At 41.0% G+C, this 24,247-nt stretch overlaps 1 long non-coding RNA gene across 1 annotated transcript in view; it reads left to right on the top strand.

Annotated features, from left to right (window-relative positions):
* The window catches only part of LOC309367990, a 55,887-nt gene that overhangs the window by 3,660 nt on the left and 27,980 nt on the right, over positions 1 to 24,247 (top strand). Inside the window, exons 2-3 of the long non-coding RNA XR_014167458.1 lie at positions 4,576 to 4,742; positions 6,136 to 6,286. This is a non-coding gene — a long non-coding RNA (uncharacterized lncRNA). The remainder of the gene's footprint in view (positions 1 to 4,575; positions 4,743 to 6,135; positions 6,287 to 24,247) is intronic.

The following is a 24,247-nucleotide window of genomic DNA, read 5'->3' as shown; positions in this document are numbered from 1 at the left end:
CAAATCAGCACTGAGCAACCTGAAAAAAACAGAATGGGATCCACACAATCACCTTTAATCAGTTTTCCTTAATTCATAAATATACCCCAACACCCACCATTCCATCCTCATAGAGGTTTCATATTAACAGAAGTAAATGCCCTGGCAAGGTCTTCCTAAAAATGCTCCAAAAATCTAAGCAAGAAGCAGATTTTCCCATGTGTGTTAACAACTGCCCCTGCCCCTAGAGCCTTAATTGAAGAAGTGCATCTCTTGCTGCTTTAGCAGATTCAGGCAGGTAAGAAGTACCAGCATCCAAACATGTTATTTCACGGAGAGTGTTGTTGTGCTCTGGTCCTGCTTTCCCCCTAGATATCTGGTTGGCCGCTGTGAATTACGATGGGCAAATCTGTCAGTTTCTGTTTCTGTCAGTTCTTCATTTTCTCAGCCTTAAGCTCAGTTCTACACATCAGTTTGTGATATTCTGGGTATGTTTTTTTAACCCTCATGAGAATTCATAAGCATTTTAGTACAAATGTCTCCTAATATACACATTTCCATGCAATTTTCTCTCATACGTACATTTTTGCCAAGCAATTTCCCCATAGGTAACGAATTTGTAAATGTTCTTTTCACTAATATATGCATTTGTAGGGACACTTTATCCTAGTAAGTGCATTTCTGTGCACATTTCTTGGCTGTAGTACTGTGCCGCAAAATGCAGGGGTTTGTGGGTTTCAAAATAGCGCTGTGTTTTGGTTTCTGTATTGTTTAGGAAAGTGTGAGGTAGGTTCCTCTTTCAATGAATTTAATTTCTCCTTCACCACTACTGATATGGACCTTTGGTCTGATCCAGCGTTACTTTTTCTATGTTTGTGATGAAAATAGTTGACCATAACAATCAGGGCTTTTGTGGGACAGTGTTCGACAAGAGTCAGGCTGCAGAAAAATGGGGCTTTCCCATGAAGATTGAGCTGATAAGAATGTCTACAAAGTTAACAGTGGTATGAAATATTGTACAGTTTGGGGAATCTATGTGTATGCTTTCTATTCAAAATCAGCAACTGTGGTAACTGAAGAAATATTTGCTCACAGAGGACTTAGGCCCCATCTACGCCATATCTTTGGAGGAGTATCATACCACTTTAAACAGCCATAGCTTTCCCCCAAATAAACCTGGGAACTGCATTTTTTAAAGGTTCTGAGAGTGGCTAGGTGATTCTTATTTCCCTCAGAGCCACAATTCCTGGAGTGATTTATCAACCAATCCCTCTTCCCAGGGAATTCCCCAATTCCCTAAAAACTGGGAAAACTCCGGTTTATGAGCTAGACTTTGCCTGTCAGAATACTGGACCCATACTGGACCCACCAGGCCATTTCCCCTAAACCATGGCGAAACGGACATTGACATGACTATAAAGGAGCAGCAGCGTAAAGCATTCCTTTGCTGGAGCACACCTTCTTTGAATTTCACCAAGTGGTTTCCATGGAAACTGCTGCTAAAATGGAGGGCATAAAACCTCTGTTTTACCAGGAGTTTCAATGCTTGGTGCTACAGGAGCAGAAAAGCCCCTGTGCTGCAGTTCCCAAGTGCCCGACAACCAACTGGATATTGGGTGCTTAGGCAGCACTGTGTGACAGAGCTTTGATGGATTGAAAGGACCATTTACCTGTCAATCATCTTAGGTAATAATGACATTAGTGGGTTGTCGCACCCACCTTGTCAAAGGCTCTGGCCTGCTGGGCCGAAAAGCTTCCCCACTTGAGAAAGCAGAAGCAAACTTAGTATCTATGACCCTACCCACAAATAGTGAAATTTTGTGCCAATCACTGTTGAATAAGGTGTAGCTGCACTCACATTAAAAGACGCCTGCTTCTTGGGAGAAGGGCAATGACAGGCCTAGACAGCAACTTGAGAAGTAGAGACATCACCTTGCCAACAAAGGTTCGTATAGTTAAAGCTATGGTTCTCCCAGTAGTGATGTATGGAAGTGAGAGCTGGACCATAAAGAAGGCTGATCGCCAAAGAATTGATGCTTTTGAATTATGGTGCTGGAGGAGACTCTTGAGAGTCCCATGGACTGCAAGAAGATCAAACCTCTCCATACTGAAGGAAATCAACCCTGAGTGCTCACTGGAAGGACAGATTGTGAAGCTGAGGCTCCAGTACTTTGGCCACCTCATGAGAAGAGAAGACTCCCTGGAGAAGACCCTGATGTTGGGAAAGATGGAGGGCACAAGGAGAAGGGGGCGACAGAGGATGAGATGGTTGGATAGTGTTTTCGAGGTTACCAGCATGAGTTTGACCAAACTGCGGGAGGCAGTGGAGGACAGAAGTGCCTGGCGTTCTCTGGTCCATGGGGTCACGAGGAGTCGGACACGACTAAACGACTAAACAACAACAACAACAAAGCACTCACACCTGAAAAAGCTATCTAAAGAACTGTTGCAAAGCTGGAAGTCAGGGTACAACATAGGACAGCGGAGAAGGGGCAGAAACTCAGCCAGAATGAGATTTTTCAGAGTTCTCAGACATGTGGAGAGTCTCCATAGGTACAGGAGGCCTCCCACTTCAAGCTGTATTTACATTTGACCCAAATGAGCATCTTAAGAAAAAATTATTCCCACCTGGAAATCAAGTACTAGAAAAGCATAATATGTGTGATGCACAGTCACAATTAGAACACATTGAGAGTCCTATTGATTTCAGCCTCAGAAAGTTAAGAATGCCCCTATTGTTCTCCCATGACTGAAATCAATTGTACTTAAATAGTCTGGATTGCATCCAATGACTGTGAAAGCTCTTTGTTCAAACTAACCCAGAACCTTCATTCTATCAACAAGGGCTTAAAAAAAGAAGCTGTTCATGGAAAAACACATATATAACAGGTAAACAATGCCCCCCCCCCCAATAAATCTATACAGAAGGGTTTTCATCTGCAAAAAGAAAAATAACATGTCTGGCAAAATTTGCTGCTAATTCACACTGTGGAGAAAATGGAAGGCAAGGCATGGAAGGCAAACAGCTTGAGGTGATAAACAAGGGCCTCCCCTCCTTCCTGCTTCTCACTTGAAGAATGATCAATTTGCCCTCTCTGCTGCTCCATTTTTGGACGACCAAAAATGGCTGTTAGTGGCCATGCCAACAGCAAAATTGTAGGACTACATCTAAATTCAAGTGAAGCAAAGCAGCCATTTTGAACATGCTATTGTCTGTTCAGCTGAAAATACAGCAGCAGAAAATTGATGTTTTCTCTTTTCATTGCTGATCGAGATGACTCAACAACTTCAGATAAGAAGGTGCGTATAGTCAGTTCCCAAGCCTGCTTAGCATGTTCATATGACAACATCTACCCCCCGCCCTGTCTTTAGCGAACATATCCTGTTTTGCCAAACAACAGTTCTCTGAAAGCACAGATAAGAAAGTTGTGCCTGGGGATCTAAAGCTATTTCTGACTAGCAACAGGTAGAAAAAGGCTGGCAGGGGTTGTTTAAATATCACTCTCACATAAATACAGTTTTCTGGTGATGTTTTGTAGATGTTTTCTGGGGCTATTGCAGGTTGCGAGTAGAGACCAGTTCATTTTTCTGGATACTTTTGTTCCACACGCAACAGGGAGACAGATGTCAGGCCTATGAGGGAGATAATTGAATAGAAGGAGATGTGGGCTGGAACTCTCTTAGCCCTGTCAGTGCCAGTTCTGCAGAGACAGTCACAAGTACTCAGTAAGAGCTTGTTCATAAGCTTAGTTGACCTGGTGGGGGAAATGGATTTTCATTTATGAGAGACATCTGACGAAAGAAGGCTAACTCCTGATGCTAATTCTACAATTTTCACCACATCAGTGAAAACAACAACAACAAAAACCACTTGCAATCACATTCAGAAAATTGGTGGTACAATGTAGAGCGGAAGAGAGCTTACAGGGCGAAGCAGTCGCCATGTGCAGCTGTCGAAGAAAGGCAGCACCAGCAGGAGCCAGAAGCAAAAGTTTACATCAGTGGTTTCCAAGAATACTAAATAAAGTGCTTGTTAGTTTATCAGGCTTTATTTTGAAGAATTGAACTACTAATATTGACAACAGCAAAAAAATTTGAGGGATAGTGTTTCTTCTGGGCTAAAAGGGAAATGGCTTCAGCTGGCTGGCTAAACCAGGTGAGGGTAGCCAATGGGTCTCAAATCCTTGGTGAGTAAGGGTCTTCCACTGTATGTGAAGACAGGCTTCGGCAGACTGAGTGGACAAGACCAATAGTGAGTGCAATGGTCAAGAAGTTTCTGCATGTGCTGTAGAAGTCAGGGGCAGAAGGTTGTCAGCCTGGGAAGGGAGGCCAACTAGGAGAAGGAAAACTCTGATCCTAAACCTCCTCTGCCTTGTGGGAGATATACGGGAGAAGAAAAGGCTATGAAACAAACTCTATGCGCTAGGGATGTCCAACTCCCAAGAGTTCAGGTCAAAGTTGTTGAGCTTTTTTGTAAGGAAAGGAATGTGTGGGAATTTAGTAAAGGAGAAAGGGGCAAAGGGGAGAAGTCGCTCACTAAAAAAAACGCTAAGAGAACAAACAGCCTCACAGCGAAAATTCCGTCTCCCACTCTAGCGATCATGTGCGGATGGAGGATGGGGTGAGGCCAAAAGCTCTTATGCCACTGCAAAGGAAAAGGAGACCGCGATTGACTGGAGCCTCCATAGGATCAACCAGTAGATCCCGATCGACCTGCTGGACCTCCCTGCTCTACACAAATCCAGAGTGGCGTTCCTAAAAAGGTTGGATGGTGCCCTGTCTTGCAGCCAAGCTGGTGCCAAAACTACTGCTCTGCTTTCCTTTGGAACACATAAGTGAGTCCAAGAGAGGGGTCTTGTTGTCTGAGCAGCCCAGGACCTCCATGCACACTGTCCAGGCTAGCACCTCATGGAGGTCAATTCGATGCTGTTAATGCAGCAGTTTGACTTCACCCGAGGCGCACTCCATTGTCTCTTGAGACAGACGAATACCAACAGCCCACATCATGTTATGTAATCATATAGCATGGTTGGGGAGGGGAGGTTCAACCCTCCTCTCTTTAGCTATTATCCTGTCAACATTTGTCATGTGCTACAATTCGTGATAGAAAAAAAATCTTATTGGCACCAGTGGGGTTCCCCTGCCCCCTAAACAGAGCGTGAGATCCTCCCCATCAGGATCTCAGTAGGGGAGGGAAGGACAATTTAAAAACAAAAATGAAAACCCCAAAACCCTGCTGTGGCTTTAACAGTTAAAACACAGAGGCAGCTAGTTCAGAATGAAACTTGTAAAAAGAATCACCAACGCCCACAACTGAGGTCAATCAGTAATCAACAATTTCCTGCCTTGGGGCAACACTTACTTTGCTTGACAATTTAGCTAGTGCTGGGAAGGGTATCATGACCTGTGAAACACTTGAGTAAGCCACACTGGTACTGTGAGGCCCTGCCTTTATTAGATTGGGGATTTGGAAGAAATTATCTGTTTCAGAATATTTGTCTACTTGTCACGACCATGCTCCACCATGACAAACAGAGCTGCTGTGGAGAATGTTTGGAAGAGATAAATAGATTAAGGGGATTAGATGTTTACTTCTTCTTAGGTCAGAGAACCTACATATTTGTCTCTTATGGTTTTCCTAATCCCAAGATCTGAAAACTACGGCTGAGCCAAAAACATTTTACAATCATTTCATGCTTGATTCTATGGGCCCTTCCAGACTGGGTTTCCTTTTTGTGTGGGTGCATTCTGTGCCATATTGTTGATACCATAACAGTGCGTTAGTGGTGGGTTTGTATTAGACTGTCCACACATCATTCCACTTTACTAGTTGATCCGCATTGCTTCCTCAGTGTCTGGAGGGACACACTTGGGCTATACTGCAACAAAACTGGAACACCCTGTCTGCTGCAGAACACATGGCAGGTGTCACAGTTTGAAAGCTTGGAGCAGCCTGGAGTTACTCAGCCCCATGACCCATTCTGCCTCATTCAGGATTGCTTAAAAGCCAAGATAAATCTGTACTGCAGAAAAGTCTTCAATATTAGTTATAATAAGATAAATGTTACAAAATAACAAGTTGATGCATTACAGGCAAGCAATGGGCTTCAGTTCTTTAAGTGGTTAAATAAACTTCCCTCTTTCTGGTCCCTCTAGCACATAAATTGGCTTTGCAAGTCTCATCTTTCTGTTGTGAGAGCTCTGCAGCCCCTCTTTCTGGTGCTGAATCATCAGGTAACATCTCACTGAAATGGAAAAACACAAGCCCCCTCTGACGCTTTTGCCAGAGTGGAACCTCTTGGCTACGGTAAACTTTCCTTTACAGCATTTTAAATGCTATGCATTCAAAACCAGCATTTGATGTGCATTAAATGTAACTTTAACAACTTAACAACATGCATCTTGTGAACGGCCCCGAGACTTGTGAGTATAGGGTGGTATACAAATTTAAGAAATATAGTAATTATAATAACCATCCCAATACCACCATGAGCAGAAATCATCCTGAATGCATGATGTTGAAAAATTCCTCCAAGCCTGGTCTCTTCCTTAGCAGCCTAGCCTATGCATTCCTAATTCATTTCCAGGGCAGCTTTTCCATGATCAAAGGCAAAGCAGGGAAATGCACAGCTTGGAGAAAGAGCCGAGGGAGGCCTGGTCTCTCAGACAGCAGGACAGGAGGCAGAAGCAGATGAACGTGATATGCCAGAGATGCAGTGAACAGGGATTTAAAGATGTTGCTGGGAAAGCTGTGGGGAGAGCACAGGACGCTGCCAGCTGGCACTGACTGATGCAGACAGAGAGCAGCTTCTCTAAAGCAGGACTAGGAGAGAGCTGAAACTCTTACTATGCATGAAAACCTCACATGGTTGCTGGAAAGTGGGATCACATAGTATCTATTGAGCCCCATGTAAAAACTTTGTTGGGGTATTAAATCTGAACAGCAGAAGATATCCTAATAACTTCAGGCTGAAGTATTTACCCAGGCTCAAAGGAACTCCCACCCTCTGTGTGAACACAGGTTTCTCTTAATATACACATTTTTGGCAAGCAACTTCCTCTAATATAATCCTTTCCCCCCATATATTAGTTTCACTAATACATGCATTATGTACTCACTTTACCTAATGTATATACTTTGTACATTATTATTTTTTTGGTTGGTAAATGCACTGCAGAATTTGGAGAAATGTGAACTTTGAGAGATAGCAGCATTTTAGTTTGTGCTTTAATTTGCACTTCCAGAACCGGCATGAAAACAAAAGTAATTTATCCCCTATTTGTATCAGACATAATGTTGTGACGGCATTGACAAAAATCGGATAACTACCCACTGCCACTGTAGATTCAACAGCAGTGTAAGCAGATGAGTCAGAGCCTGTGACGGCAAAGGAAAAAGAAAATAGCACAGGGAAGTACATCTCCAAAACAGGGTAGGAGGCAGTACATTCACCTAAAATGAGAGGGATAAGGCCAGCATACATTACTGTTCTATCTTTTTTTGTATACAGCACTAAACTGCCTCTAGGCTAGACTACTGCAAGGTGTGTGTGCGGGGAGCTGCCTTTGAAGATTCATGTAAGCTTCCATTAGAACCAAATGCAGCAAGAAGATAACTCAGTGGGACAGTTCTACTGAATATATCTCACCAGTTCTTAAACGGCTTATTGAATGCCAGCTGGTTTCTGGATCCAAATCAAAGCATCCATATAGCCATAAATTATTGGGTAGTTGGAAAGCTTGTGTAGCATGATTCATTTTTGGCTGATTAGAAACTTGTCCATAAACTTGCTCTTGGTACAATGGGCAGCACTCAGTCAATGTAATGTTGCATCTACTTCATTGCCTCCCGAGTTGGATCCAGATCCTATTCAAGGTACTGTTTGTGACCTTTACCAAGCTCAGAAAATGGAGGGTTCTTCTCAAGAACTGTTGTCCATCTTAACAACAAAAAGAGTTTTCTCTTTTCTCCTGGACAAGTATTATGTTTGAGCTCTTGACATGCTTGCAATTCATTGCAGGCAATCCGGCCTTCATAAAGTTAATAAATCAGCAGGGATGGAGTAATTCATTGATCCTAAGAGCCTGTCCTCTTATTTTATTTCTATGTGGCTACCCTCTGCTTCAAGATTGTGGCACCCAATGCATAAATTACTGGTGTAGAAGGGCAAATGTGTGTCCTTTACATGAATATTGTGTATAATGAGAGCGCCTTCTTCATTTACACGCCTCACACATAGGAGGAAACGACCAAAACCCAAAATGATTTAAAAACAAAAAAAGAGTTGTAAATCAGATGGTTAGAATACGAAAATCAATTGAAACTCAAATTTTGAACTGACACTTTACAGTGAAGTTTGTGCTGGTGTGGAACTCAGGTTTGCAAATGAAATTTCTGTCCTCCTGGTGGGTTTTGCTCCATAAACCTAATTTAACCACCCTCCCAAATTGGTTTTTGCCAAACAAATTTTATTGAGCTGGTTAAAAAACTTAGCTGTTCTGTCAGGGTTTGTTGAAGCCCATTGGTCAAGGAAGAGTCCTAAGGGTCTGGGTGGCGCATCAGAATGGGGCAAACTGGAGGCAGCAGTGTCTCAAATAAAAAGATGTGGGTTACAGGTAGCAGAAGTCCTAAAGCTGAGGCAAGGCAGGGAGCTAGCCAGATGCAAGAACTGCAGGTTGCTTCTAAGGGGAAAACTTATTCTGACAACTCCCTGAGCAGATCTGAACCCTAAGTAGCGAGGCAAGCGTCAAAAACTGCCTGAGTCTATTTCCCTTTAATGAGAGTTGGATCCTCTGGCCTAGGGTCTATTCACCCTGGCATTTTGTATTCTCTTGATATGCCTGCTAATCGGTCAAGGAATCTTCAGTGATTGGTGAGGCAGTTCTTTGGTTGTCTCAAGCTGATCTGCTTGGTTGGCTTGGGCTGACTCTGAGAGGTCTGGGTTGTTGATTCCTATTGGACAGGAGGATTTTTCTGTGCTGGACTTCATCATAGGCTCCATCCCAAATGGGGCCTCAGATCCCCAGAAGTTGGGTGAGCTCTGACCCTCATGTCTTTCAGGTCTGTATTAGCATTATTACCCAGGGATAATGTCCAGACTTGTGACATTCCTGTTCTGTATTGGTTGGGACATGACAGTAGGATATATTTCCGTTTGCTTTCTGTTTGCTGTTCATGCATAAATGTTGGGCTTTTGGCTTGATACTTTTGAGATAAGTTCTCCCATAATTGTGCTCTAAGGAGCAACCCTTTAGATAAAAATTATTATCCATCATAAAGCTTGGGTGGCATCAGGACCATCACCAGCTTAAGTAGTTCATATCTATTTCTAACACTGTTTAAATGTCTAGCTTCCTATAGGTGTAAGACAGAGAAATATGAAAGACATATTTCATATGACCCTGTCCTACTTGTTAGCGATTCATAGATCATTGGCCCAATGCAGAGAGGTGTCTTTGCTTAAAGTTAATGATTCAAAACTGGAGATCTTACTAATAAATATAATTGAGAATGAATGAGAAACTATTCAGACCCATTCTGGTTATACGTGGGTTATGGGATGTGTGGAAACATTTACATTAATTACATTACAGTCAATTACATTATGAAGGTTTACCTTACAGCTAATGGTTCAGATTTAATTCACTATATCAAATCCATTAGGTGCACTTAATTCAAATGCACTGGAAAAAATATCATGCCTTATAAGAACACATGAATGGAAAATGGTTGATCTTTCTAATGTACTATTTCATTTACAAACAATTCTAGTCAGGGGAGGGAAACACAGGCCTCTGGACTGAATGTAGCCCTCTGGGTTTCACTATGGGCATTTATTTATTTATTTATTAAGAGCTATTTCACAAGGGAAATACCCCCAAACCTCCTATCAAGGGGTAGTTTAACGAAGTATAGCATTACTTTAAAATGGACCAAAAAAATCTACCTAATTAGGACTGGTTTGCACCCTAATTTCTTGGGGGAAAGAGGTCCCATTTTTAACACATGTTAACTCTAAACAGCTCTAAAATGTGTATAAAAGGTATATTTGTCTCAATCCTATTTTTATATTCTGATTCTGTCAAGCATTTAAATTATTATTAAAACTGAATTTAAGGGATGCTGAGGAATGTGATACAAATTGTCTATTGGACCTTAATCTGATCTCTAGGAACTGAAAAGTGACAATGTAATTGGTGGTTATATTTGAAATGTGTGGTTAATGAAATGTTGAAGAACGTATTGGTCTTTTGTAATTGAAAAATCCTCAAATTAACTATTAAAAAAGCCAGAAAGTCACAAGGCTGCCTTTCACTTGTAGGAGGTCTCACAAGTAGGGCAGAGGTCTCAGTAATTCTCCTGCATGAGCTATATACCTAGGATGTGACCTGGCCTTTACATTGTACCATAAAAATATTATAGCTATTTGATTACAAAAAAGAGAGTGGTAATGAGAGACTTTGGAATATATAGCTTTAAACTTTGAGTATTTCAGTTCTCCAGGTTAGTGGATTAAATGTCAAGTACTTCAGGCATAATAGCATAATCAGGAATGAGCTGGAAGACATGTCACCTATTAGTGCTCCATGTACGTGGCGATTTATTATGATTACACCTTCATTGCACATATGGCTTGAGATGGGTGCTATAGGTGACTTTCTTCTTCTTCTTTTTAAAATATGATTAAAATTGCACATCACCACAGAATCTAACTTCCATATAATTAAACCCTTGCATGACTGGTTGGATTTTTGGAAGATTGGATTCCCTAGCATCCTTCGAAACTAGACTACTCTGAAAATCTTCCAAAATGGGGAAAACTGACAGAAAGTCTTAACTTTAAATGGAATGCTATTGAAAAAGAATTGAAATGTGGAGCATGCAATGCATTCGCTGTGAACTTCTTTGTGAAATTCAAAACAAGAAAGTGATATATAGTGGCGGGGATAACTGCTCCTTTTATCATCCAGACTGCACACCGTCTCATTCAGTTTTGGAATGAATTGGTTATGGTATGTGAAGGATGAGCTCCTCTACAGGAGACAGAGTGCTTGCATTACAAAATGGACTAAAAGCAGAGCTAAGTTAAATTCAGTTTGCTAGAATGGAAACCTCAAGCTCGCTTTCATTGCCTGTGTTCAGCTGTTGAAAGTAAGAAGTACTATTAAAGTAGAGTTCTTTTAGTTACCCTCACCATCTGGGAGGTTGGGTGGCAACCTGTCAGGGACCCATTAGCTGAGATTTCTGCATTGCAGGAGACTGGACAATATGAGTGTTGGGGTCTTTTCCACTTCTACAATTCTATGATTCTTATAGCTTTGCACCCTGATTGACTGTTACCCTCACACAAACTGGCTACATAAGTGTTCCAGTCATGAGAAAGAGGTAACATTTCTAGACACTCTAAATGACTGCGCCCTAGAACAGTTGGCCATGGAACCAAAGGAAGGATAGTGATTTTGGGGGTATTCTTGAATTGTGCCCAGGACCCTAGGGTATGATGTAAATGTTGTCAAGCCAATTGGGAACAGTGATCACAGCGCTATTAAATTAAATATGCAAATGGCCAATTGTGAAGAAAATCCAACATGCTCACATTTGATTTCAAAAAAAGGACACTTCCCCCAAATGAAGAGATTGGTCAAAATGAAGTTGAAAGGCAAAGCAAAGCAGGTCAATCCATTAAAAAATGCTTGGGAGTTGTTTCAAAACAGAATATTAGAGGCTCAGTTGGATCAGGAAAGGTTATATTAGAGGCAAGAATACTTGCTTCAAAAAATTGAAGTCTTGTCCAAAGAAGAGAATGAAAAGGAATGCCAAATTTGGCAAAAGAAGTGCAAGCAGACAGTGAAGGATGCTAAAAAAGAGAGAAAGTATAAAATCTGAGTTTCTTAAAAATGGGAAAGCTCTGTCAAGTGGTAGAGAAGGGAGAGGGAAGCTGTAGTCTGCAAAATGTTGGACACAGCTCCCATCATTCATGACCGCTGGCCATACTGGCTGGGGCTGCAATTTTCTAAGGGGAGGTGGGAGTCAATTTAATTTCTCTATAGAAGATGAAGCAGAGGTTTCCACCTGTTTATGAACATTTGCAGTGTTTCCTTTTATTTTATTAGTAGAAGAGTTTGATGGGATATTTTATAAGCCTAAGCACACACTGTATCCAATATAGCTATAAATATATTGATAGCCACAATACAGGCATTTGATGAGACTTGGTTTCTGCCCAGCTAACCGGATGGATAAATAATGATTCTCAGATACACATAAAACCTAATTTTCTTATTATACAATCCAGGTTTATTCCAGCAAGACTTTGTCTTCATTACATACTGTAAAATGATGCCTTCAGGCTTTTTACTGGCCTGCTGAGATTGCTCAGATTTATTAGAGCAAAGTGAAAACATACATTAGAAATATGGAGTACAATGGCTTTTCCCCAAAGTTGTCAAGCAAGCATCTATCAGGGGAAAAGATCCTTGGCCTCTGAGGGGGAAAATGTGTTGATTTCTACAGCTAAGCATTAATTCTTTATAGTAAGAGAGTGGTAAGGAATGATGATCTCTTGGAGAGGAAAAAAATATATGAGATATAGATGTTACTTTTAAAAAAAGTCTTATAATTACTATTTGTCATTCACAAAGTCTGTATTTTGGGAGACAATTGCCAATTTCTTAAAACAGAACTTCTGGGACTCAAATCTGCTTGGATAACGTACTCTTTCACCTGGTTTAGTTTGAAATATCTGTAGGCAGCCCATAGTTGCTCAACAAAGAGGGAAAGGCACTATGCACAAATATCAGAGCCAGTGTGGTGTAGTGGTTAAGAGCGGTAGTCTCGTAATCTGGGGAACCGGGTTCGCGTCTCCGCTCCTCCACATGCAGCTGCTGGGTGACCTTGGGCCAGTCACACTTCTTTGAAGTCTCTCAGCCCCACTCACCTCACAGAGTGTTTGTTGTGGGGGAGGAAGGGAAAGGAGAATGTTAGCCACTTTGAGACTCTTTAAAGGGAGTGAAAGGCAGGTTATCAAATCCAAACTCCTCCTCCTCCTCCTCCTCCTCCTCTTCTTCTTCTTCTTCTTCTTCTTCACATTATTATTAAGTCATATATTGAAGCAAGGGTGCCAACTTGAATAAAATATTGGGGGACCCAGGTAAGCCCCACCCCAATAATTGATCACAATACACAGTGCACACTCAACATCTGAATGGCAATGCCCATCAACTTTGGGGACACACAAACACACACCCTCAAATATTTTATTGAGTAGGTTAAGAGTTGGCTCCTATGAGTACACCCTTCTTCATCTTCTTCTTCAGTCATCATCATCATCATCATCATCATCATCGTATTTTTATTGTACCCCACCTTTCCTCATACAGAGCAGCATTCATAAAATGCAGCACTGAAACAATATTAAAGCCACAAAGAGCAGATGACTATCATCAGTATTCAGGATGCTGGAACAGACAGCATTCTAATGAGATCATTTATAGTTTATTGGTTGTGGCATTGGTGCTTGAGCTGAAAAAACCCCAGACTATAGTAACAATCATAATGGATAAAGCCATCTGTGATACAACAAAATAAAGATCTTCAATAGTGATAAGAAAAGAACGGATGCCTTATTGACCACTACTGTGTTTATTTGTACCCCTTGTACAACGTGGAAAATGTTAAGAAAATCTTACAGAGGCAATTGAGGGTTAAGCATCTAAAATGGAAAGAGAAGCGAGCAATACTTTCTAGAGAAGTAGTAGTAATATTTATACCCCACTGTGGCGTTTGCCCTCCTAGGTGTGTGACATCATATTGGGTTCATAAGGAAAGGGTTAACTAATTGTAAAATGCCTAACCAATAGGAACCCAAGGGGAGGAGTTAGAGTTGTTAAGAAGTCAGTCTGGAGTTAGAGAAGGGAGAGGGAGGATAAGTCTGTGGGTTGGGCTAGTTTGACGTAAGAGAGTGAGAGAATATGTTAAGAGGAGTCAGTTAAACAGTTGGGTTAATCAGTTAGAAGGTATTAGGAAGGTATAGGCTGGTAAAGAAACTAAGGTTAAGAAACTGACAAGAAAAATTATCTGAAACCATAAACTTATTAATGGTTATAAAATAAACTTGTTTATTTGGTTTAATGTTAACAACTGTCTGGACTCAGTGGGTACCCGAGAGAAACGGGTTGGTGGCAGCAGGGAAGCGATCACAGTGGTGGCACAGGGATCAATAGACCATCAAACGTCCGGGACCCTGTGTGATCACCACACCCACCCATCTGGCTGTGTTTCCCCAGCCACTCTAGGGAGCTTCCAACTACAAATTTCTAACATTGCACTGATGTTATGGTTTTGCAATGACATTGTCACAGTTTGCTTTACCTTGTTAAATTCTTCATAGCCATCCCATTAAGTTCACAAATCTTCAATTATGTTTCAATTATGCTACATACCACTTTAGGAACTTTGGGATGGTATAGTTCTGCCTTCCCCAGCCTGGTGCCTCCAGATCTTAGGACTACAACTCCTGACACCTCTGAACTTTGGCTATGCTGGCTGGGGCTGATGGGAACTGTAGTCCAAAACAACTGGAGGGCATTCAGTTGGGGAAGGCTGGTGTAGCGCATGAGAAGCATTCTCTAACCTATATGCAATTCATTCTAAGCTTTGATGTAGTGCAAATGTTGGAGTTCCCATCCTTCTATTTAATTTGGCATGGCTTTCTCTAGACAGGATAAAAATAAAGAATTGATGTTTAATGGACTTTCTCTGGAAAACAGAGTGAGTGTTTTGCTTTTGCAATGTCTAACACATATTATAAATCAAAAGGATTTATGTAGACATATCATAGACTAGACCCTTTATTACTGGAACTATCAACACATTTCTCTTCTCAACTCACATAAAAACAATTGCAGGTGTAGGAGTGCAAATGAAATGTTGAATAATGTTCACTGAATGTGGACCCCTCTTGCTTCTGTGTCAACCTTCTCAATGGAATAGGCAGGACTTGTAGTTGAAGTGAATCATCCAATTTGGAATTGTTTGGCAACTGTCAGAAGTGGTTTGTAGTTTTGTTTGTGATGTTTACTGCTACTAGCTTAGCTACTGAACTATGCTCTTTCACTAGCAATTGGTATTTATCTTCCTGCATAAACAGGCTCCTGGATAGCAGAGGAGAAATAGATGTCTCAAAAACCATTCAAAGCAGAAGGAACAGTGCATGATCCATATGGTTTTGCTCATGTAATGAAACCATTTAACTTTCAATCACCTCTTCACATTAAACCCTTTACTTCACATGCCTTACTGTTTGTTTGCTTTTTGAAAAAGAAATCAAAACCCTAAAACTGTTATTTCAAAAGAGGATAATGTAACTGTGGATATTAGTTATATATTACTCCACTCCAGATATGCATTAGGTGTCAAACTCATATTAGATGTTAGATCAGGCAGCGGATTGTCTGTAGGAGGATAAACAGAATTTCAAGTTGCTTAGATAAGCATGATCTGAAAAATGTCAAGAGGCCTTTTGTTGCAAGGAGCCTTCCTTGATTTGTGTGAATGGTCACCTCTTTTTGGCTGAAGCATGGTGCCACACAAGCTGATTCTCTGACCATCTTGAAGGTCACTCTGGATATTATGTAGAATTCTAGACAAAGAGCTGAAGGAAACCATATAGGTAATAGAGGAATTAACTCTTCACAAAGCTGCAGAGATAACAAGGCATGTTGATCAAGAGCAATAAAAGGGAGCAAAGAGAACCTCGGAGTGACATGGAGGAGATAACTTCATCTTCACAAAATACTGGAAGTGTCCTGTCCTTGAGCTCAGTTGGAGAAGGAGGAGCAGCAGCCAATCAGTTCCAGGGCTGCTGCATCACCAACTGGAGAATCAAACCAAGCTTCTGGTGCTGATGTTTCAGAGCTAACACAGCTGAAGCCTGGTGGTATGAGCCCATGGAGCCTGGTGGTCTCAAACTTATAGAACTTGAGCTGGAACCCTCATAGATGTCCCCCAAGCCTACCTTATCAGATGACCAAGTGCTTCCTATGCTACCATGCCTGCCTTATGGCACAGAAAGGTGAAGAAGGGCTTTTCTGAAGACCAAGAGCCATAGTCTTTAATCCAAAGCAGCTTAGGAAAGGTGGAAGAGATTTAGAAGGCCTCAGTTCACTTCTAGCCTTTCTCAGATCAAGTAGCTTCCTCAGAGCTGTCCATGGTGCTGCAGCAGTTAACCAGCCTTGCCCCGATGATTACCTGGTACAGACAGGTTAGAACAACAGCAGCCAGTTCACCTCTCATGGCACTGCAAAAGCAGAATAAAAGGCAAGAAAAAGCCCAGCAGTCCAACCGTTTTTGGGTAGAATAGAAAGTTACTGAACTAATCTGCAGACCACATCAAATGAGAACAAAATAAAATACATCTAGCCTCCACATGATGGTTGGACAATGTTCTCGAAGCTACAAACATGAGTCTGACCAAACTGCGGGAGGCAGTGGAAGACAGGAGTGCCTGGCGTGCTCTGGTCCATGGGGTCACGAAGAGTCGGACACGACTAAACGACTAAACAACAACAACAACAGCCTCCACATAAAAATAAAACTCCGCATAGAAATATACACGAAACAAAATGTGGTATTTGTTTTTCCTAGAACAATTAGAGAATGTCAAAATGGATTTTTATCCTTAAAGTTCAGCACCTCCATCACAGTTATCTAAAATGTCCATCCATTTAAAAAGTACTCTGCAGCAAAAGATCCATCCTTTCAGACAGTGTGCAGAAGCTGTGGAAAATTTTGTAACTTTAGAGAGGTTTGCCCATCCCACATTGACCATAGAGACAGGTAAGAGAGCATAGGTGGTTGCACAGGAAGAGATGAGAAACATTACTTGTATGAGCTTCCTTTAATTAGCCGATCTTAGAATCCAAGCCTATTTAGCAGCCTACCTTCTCATACTGTCTCGGTATGTGGTACATATTCTCTTCCTATCCCCAAGGTATTTTAAGGAATGTTTGCTGCAATAAGCGCTGATTTTTTGATTGGATGTATTGGAACCTGTAATGCAGGGATGGGAAACCTGTGGCCTTCCAGATGTTGTTGGACTCCAACTCCCATGAGTCAGCAACATCTGGAGGGCCACAAGTTCCTCATTCCTGCTGCAATGAAAGTAAATGAGATTGCAGTCTGATTCAGATGGCAATGCCTGTGTACATATATCATTTGTAAAGCAAAATTCTAGAGGGGACAAATATTTCCTTGTGACTCCTAAGCGACAGGAATGAGTTAATGTTTGAAAGCACAGGCTACCACCACTGAATCAAGCTATGTTTTAGTATGAACATCCTGTTCTTCCATCTGTATTGCTTTGTTAATTGCTGGTGCTGATGAAAGCAAGCAGCCCTTTGTGTATATTTGCTAAGCTGGAGACCTATTGAGACAGGCTGATAGCCTCAATAACCTTGGACAAATTAACTTTTTAAAGATTATTGAGTTGCAGTGCTTTTAAGTTGAAAGCAGAGTGTTTCCTAATTGAAAAGCATCAGTTTTTCTGTTTAATCGCAGCAGCAAGGGATCTTCTATAGCTTTTAACTTGAAGATGATCCAGTTTTCACTTTCAAGTGGTGTCAATTGGACACCTATAAAGAAAGTTAGAAAGCAAAACATGGAGACAATTTTCTTAAGTTTATTAGGCAGATATTGAGCTTCTGCTGTTGTTAAGGCCACTTACTCATTGTTGCTAAGCAATCAGAAGGAATGTGAGGCATATCCAGTACATTACTTGGTGAAGAGATGTGCTGTCTTCTGGCATGGGCAACTTGCGGTGAAAGTATAGGAACAAATTAAATGATGTCTTGTAACTTTAGCTGCTGTGAGCTGAACACAAATTAAAGAGAGTAAGCCTTTACAGTTATGGGTGTATTACTGGTGTGCAGCTCCTGATTTTGGTACTTTTGGAACCTTTACTTCTGCACAGTAAATCAACATTCAGAATGTTGCAACGTTTCCTCTATTTATTTCCTGAAAGATGGATTTAATATGAACTAAAAAGCTCATCTGGATGAACTTGAACTGAATGAGTTTGTTTTGTAAAAGGACAAACTGGAACAGGAACTAGTTATTTTTTCAAAATGATGAACTTGAACTTGTTCCTTTTAAAAATGAACTTTCCAAGTACAGTCGTACCTCAGAAGTCGAACAGAATCCGTTCCAGAAGTCTGTTTGACTTCCAAAACATTCAGAAACCAAGGTGCAGTTTCCAATTGCCTGCAGGAAGCCGTTCGGAAGCTGCAGAAGTTAGGTTGGCCATTTGCGGCGTTCGGGAACTGAAACGTTCGACTTGCAAGGCGTTCAAGACCCAAGGAGGTACGACTGTACTGCCTATTGACTTCTTCAATGAAAGATGATGTTCCTAATGAATGAAAGGAAGGTGGAGGCCTAGAGCAGGTTCTCTGGAGAGAAGTAATCTGTTGAGAATGTGAACTGGCACCTCCCAGAACTTTACAAGCATAGTTAGTTGGAAGTTGGTCTCTGTACTGAGGAACTATGTGTGCTTTTTAAAAGATAAAACAGAACAAACATTCCTCATTTTAGAAAGGGGGATAAAGTACATAAGAGCAGTGTAACGTGACATTTGTTGCAACACACAAGCTGCTTGGCAGACACTGGGATCCTATGCTAACAGGACACAAGCTATTTTCTAACTCAAGAGCATATCACACTGGAATTGCTTTGTGCTCAGACAGGAATGTATGCATGATAGTTTTTTTTCTGGTAATGGAATCCATTTCTCCTATAAAACCTATTTTCATTTGCAAACTCGCATTTCCATTTTAATAGAAAGCTTAGTAAGAATCCTTTATTTCTCTGAGAAACAGGTTAACAATGGGGCATATTGATCTAAATTATGTACCCTGTAATTAAATGACCATTGAATGTGCGGCACCAATTTAAATAACTATTTTGCTTGCAATTAGAAAACTGCCATGTGGGGAGGAGTGCAATATTAAAATGTTTGACCCTGACCGTGTAAACATAGCCACATATAATTTTGGTGCCACCAAGTCCTACACAAAATGAAGTTTATGGAACTACATTTGCATAGGTTCAAGACATTCACATTGATGTAAATGCATAACAGCGGCAGAATTGTGAAGGCCATTAAACCAAATCCTTTAATACCAAACAATTTCTCAAAATGAATCCCAACTGCAGAAAAGCGTTTCTACTGTTCCTCCCTATGTATTACAAGACTAAGAACGCACTTAAAGGATAATATAATTGCTTGTATTAAAGCCATCCCTTAAGCCATGCTTGGTATCTTCTTGGTCTGTTTTTGTTTGTTTGTTTTTGTTTTTTGCACTCCACAGTCATGGAGAGTAGCTAGCGAATTTACTGACAGAGATGCTCCATTCTGTTGATTCAAATGGCAGGCTGGAATGCCTACTCAGGTGCATTGGTCTGTTGCTTGAAATGTCAGAATTTTTCTCAGAAAAGAATATGTCTTCTGAGAAAGCTTGGCCCACCTCTAACCTTGGTATAATTGAGAGAAAGTCTTTTGGAAGCAAATTCAACTCATCAAAATCACAGGATGGCAGCATAAACCTGACTTGGGGCAACTATTGAGACTTTCCATTTTCCTCGAAATCTAAGGAAACGCTAGCCTGAACAAATGGTTAGGTAAAAGGTTTTCCCCTGCAAGCCTTTTCTAACTAGTTTTCAGGAACAGATACAAAAACAATTCAACACATAGTATGCACAATTAGCAGAACAATTAGGCAAATTAGGCTGCCCAGGTATGAGGGACTGGGGTAAGGCAACTCTACCCACTGCCAAATAGTGTGGTAAGAATTTTGCTGCCCCCAGGGCCTGAGAGAGCATAATGCAGACAGCATCTGTCCAAAGAAATTGGGGACAAATAAAAAATAAATGAATAGATTAATTAAAAGTATACCTCCAAATATGTGCTTAAATATTGCATAGCTTGATTGGAACCATTGTGAGAGCTCTTTGGTAATTACATCACACTAACTGGTGCCCTGATGACTGCTTAGCAAAAGAAATCAGAAAGGATAAATTAAGGCCCTAATTGGCAATAAACAAACATACCAATCTATTATTCAGGAACCTACATGACTGGTCAGGGGAAGCCCACAGGTACATCAACCAGCCTAAAATAGTAGGAAAGGGAGGGAATAAATATTTAACCGCATTTTAAAAATCCAGACTTTGTAATTGTGCCAGATTTATTCAGATTTCTCTTAACTACCAGGCAGTATGGTACACTTTGTTCATAATTAGGCCTTCTAGAAACCTGGCCATGCTGACCATGCGCCCTACTTTAAAAGTACAATCCTCTATTTGAAATGATCTTCTATTTGAATGCCCCAGTATAAAGACAAAGAGCCATAAGAGCCCAAAGAGAAAGTATTAGAAAGTTGTAGAAAGTATTATATCCATATTTGTTAGGGTTTTGAAGTTTCCCATCAATACTTAGCATCTGTACAGCAGACTAAACAGGCACACAGATCACCAGACTACAGTTTGTTTTAATTGTAGTAATCATTTTTAAATTTGCATCTATACATATAAATTAGTGTATGCAATTTTTATGCAATTGTTAACACAATTTTTAACGCAATTTTTATGCAAATTCATGATATATTTTGTCCTCTTTTTTATGATGTGTAAGTGGTTAGTCTAAACCTGCAATAATGGGAGCACATAAGAGGCTTTAGACTCTCTATACTACCTGCCGGCTTAACACATGTCCTTCAGGAAAAATGTCCAGACAGCTATCCTTAGCATACTCTGAAGAACACATGAGCATGGTTAGTCCATCTCTCTTAGCATCAGTGATTTCCTTTTGTTCCTCTCAAATTTGTCCCTGGAGCTAGAGAGACCATAGCTTCAGGATGAGAACAGAAATCGTGCTCCAGCGGCGCAGCAGCAGCAGGAGGCCCCATTAGCTAAAGTGGTGCTTCAGGTTAAGAACAGTTTCAGGTTAAGAACAGATCTCTGGAATGAATTAAATACTTAACCTGCGGTACCACTGTAAAACCACAAAAAAATGCATAGCACAGTAAAAAACAAAAACAATAACCACCAACAGTTTAAAAGGCCATAGGTTGGCTAATTAAAGAAAAGCCTGGGAGAAGAGGTATTTTTTTGCCTGGCACCCAAAGATATGTAATGAAGGCATCAGGAGAATCTTTCTGGGGACAGCATTCCACAAACAGGGAGCCATCACAGAAAAGGCCTGTTCTTGTGTTGTCACCCTCCAAACCTTTCATCATCATCATCATCATCATCATCATCACTACCATCCTTTTATTGTTTATACCCCACCCATCTTGTTGGGGTTTCCCCAGCCACTCTGGGTGGTTTCCAGCAGAATAGTAAAAACATGATAAAATATCAAACGTTAAAAACTTTCCTAAACAGGGCTGCCTTCAGATAGTTGTTTATTTCATTGACATCTGAAGGAGAAGGCACACAAATAAGGGTCTCAGTTGATGAGAGCAGGTTCCAGGTTGGTTCATATGGAGAAAAGTGGACCTTGAGGTATTGCGGAACTGAGCAACACCTATTTGTTCAGAGAAGTGGAGACAAGCGCTCAGGTGAAATCAAGTTAACAGCAAGTCTATTTATATTTTGAACTGGAGCTGTCCATGATACCGTAAAAAGGAAAGTAGAACCCTCAAGGTTATCACAAAATGGTCGCTCAGAGGCTTCCCCTAAGCTCCAATCATGAGAAAGTTTTGCAGGAGCACAACACCCACAGACGTCATAAAACTATTATAATTGCCTCTGGAGCTGGTTTCCTTTTAAGATCAACCTCTCTAAGGAGTACAGTACAAAAATGCTTGTCAACGTCAATCAGTGGTTTATTTTAAATTCATTTGTTTCAGGTAATGGTAGAAATCCCCCCCCCCTTGAAATTTGAATTAACACCAAGATGGCACAAAGGAGGTGGGAAAGAAAGGAAACCCCTTGTGCTTAAGTTTATTGTTTTCACCCCTTGCAATTAATTGGAAGCTATATCATTTCAAAGTCATAAAGCAGTAACAGGTGGAACATAACAATTTGCTTTAATTATCTCCAGTTCCTTGAAGAGTTGCATGTAATATGCATGATGCTGATATTGCCAGCAGATTTTATTATCATGTGGGTGGTGAAAGGCTATTAAATCCTTCAAGTTCTGTCTGCCAGAGCCACTGCAGCAGTATGAGTTTTCTACATATTCTGACTTAAACTGCTGCAAGTCAAGGTGACACTAGCCTTAAGTATGGGAGAATCAGCAGGGATGTTTTCTCTAATACAGTACATCATCATTCTCAATTTGATGCGGCTGACTGTTGACATCTATGGATCAGCTTAAGCTGAAGGCTATACATAACCAGGACTATTTTGCCTTCAGGCTGATGTGGAAAAGCTCTGTGTTGGCCACTGAGGCAGCATCAACCTTAGTAATTTGTCCACTTGTGAAATGAAAGGTCAAAAACACATCATGCCTTGCACTTGGTTGAAGAGACAAGACATGCGGAGGTGGAAGTGGGGGGGGGGATATCCTCTGGAATCTGTGAAATTAGTGAAGCCTTTATTGCACCATTCATGCATGGTAAAGTGGTTCCTGGAACAGAGACATTTCTGATGACATGCTGTGGAATGCGATGCAAACAGAGCTCTCAGACCACCTCATAGCAGTGGTTGTAATATGGTCACAAATGCTGTCTTCATATTCTGCCTTAATTTGATGCAAGCTGTCCTGCTTTGTCCGTCTAAAGATGCCTGCAAGCAATCATAAAGGATCTCCGGCAGGAGTGGCCAATGTGGTGTCCTCCAGATTTGTGGGATTCCAGCTCCCATCAGCCCCAGCCAGATGTTGCCTAAGAACGATGGTTGGGAAATATGGGAGTTGTAGTCTGACAACATTTGGAGGGTGCCAGATTACCTGCCTTTCTCTTCAGGGAGTTGATGTTGTGTAGTGGTTAAGTCTGCGAGGTCAATGGGTAAAGATTCCATTAGGCAAACCACTAACTTTCCACGTCAACTCTCCTCCCACTCCAACTTATGATGCTTGTGTGTCAAATAACATGCACTTATCTTACAAGTATTTGTATAAGTTGCTGAAAACAGTAATATTTGTGAAGTGCTTTGAAAACTTAACAATTGCCATAGGAATTCTAGCTATAATTATTGTTATTGCTGGGCTTCAGACTTTACAGTATCAAGGTCTTACATTTCTCAGGTCTAGAGGCTAAGCCATTTCTATGCTAATGCACACTAAGGTTGCATTTTTATATACACATATAAGAGAGAAGGATACAGAGTTTCACCATGATATCTGCCCTAGTCATGAATGACCAGGGAAGTAGAAGGGAGAATCTGCATACTTTACATTTCAAGGTGAACATAAGTCATACTTTCTGAAATATGTGAATCAAAATGTTTTGAAATTCACATTTTTCTTAATTTTGTAGTGCAGGCTTCCAGGCAATGGATACACTAGGGTCAAGTATGAAAATAACACACAAAAATGAATGATATTGGGGGGAAACTGCTTTTCAAATATGTGTATAGCAAACACAATTGCCTGAGATTTATCCAGCATTATGTTGCCTTCCCTTTGTCAGGTATCTCGAGGTAAAGGTAACTATCCAATTTAACAGAGCTGCTAGGGGTGAGCATATGCTGCTTTGATCACTGAATTCCCTCCATATGCTAAAGAAATAAACTCCAGGTGGATAAAGCACCTGAAGCCATTAAAGATGCAATGGCCATGTTTGTGTAAATGGATAATATAAATCAGATTTCACCTTCCTCCTCAAGGGCGTCAGTGGTTGTTAAAAGTTTGCACTGCTTCACCCTTATATTTTAATCCTCTGGTGTGTGTCTTGTACTACTTTGCTGTTCCAGGACCACATTCTCCTCAAAGTCATCCTACATCACAAGCGGAATTGAAGTGAGGGCTTTAGCCACTCCTTTTGCCCACTTGCTCTCTGGATCCACTTCCTGTCCTCTCTTGCTCCTCAGTTACAAAGAATGAACCAACATCATTTTAAAGCAGGCTTTCTCAACCTCGGCCCTCCAGATGTTTTTGGCCTACAACTCCCATGATCCCTAGCTAGCAGGACCAGTGGTCAGGGATGATGGGAATTGTAGTCTCAAAACATCTGGAGGGCTGAGCCTGTTTTAAAGTATGAGTATGCTGGAAGCAGGGACATGGGTCATTTCCCTTGCATTGCAAACTATATAGTTTTGTTGCCCTGTTAT

Source organism: Podarcis melisellensis, assembly GCF_964234715.1.
Source record: "Podarcis melisellensis genome assembly, chromosome: 4".
NCBI lineage: Eukaryota > Metazoa > Chordata > Lepidosauria > Squamata > Lacertidae > Podarcis > Podarcis melisellensis.
The sequence above is the reverse complement of the archived record's forward strand: the minus strand, read 5'-3'. Positions and strand labels throughout refer to the sequence as shown.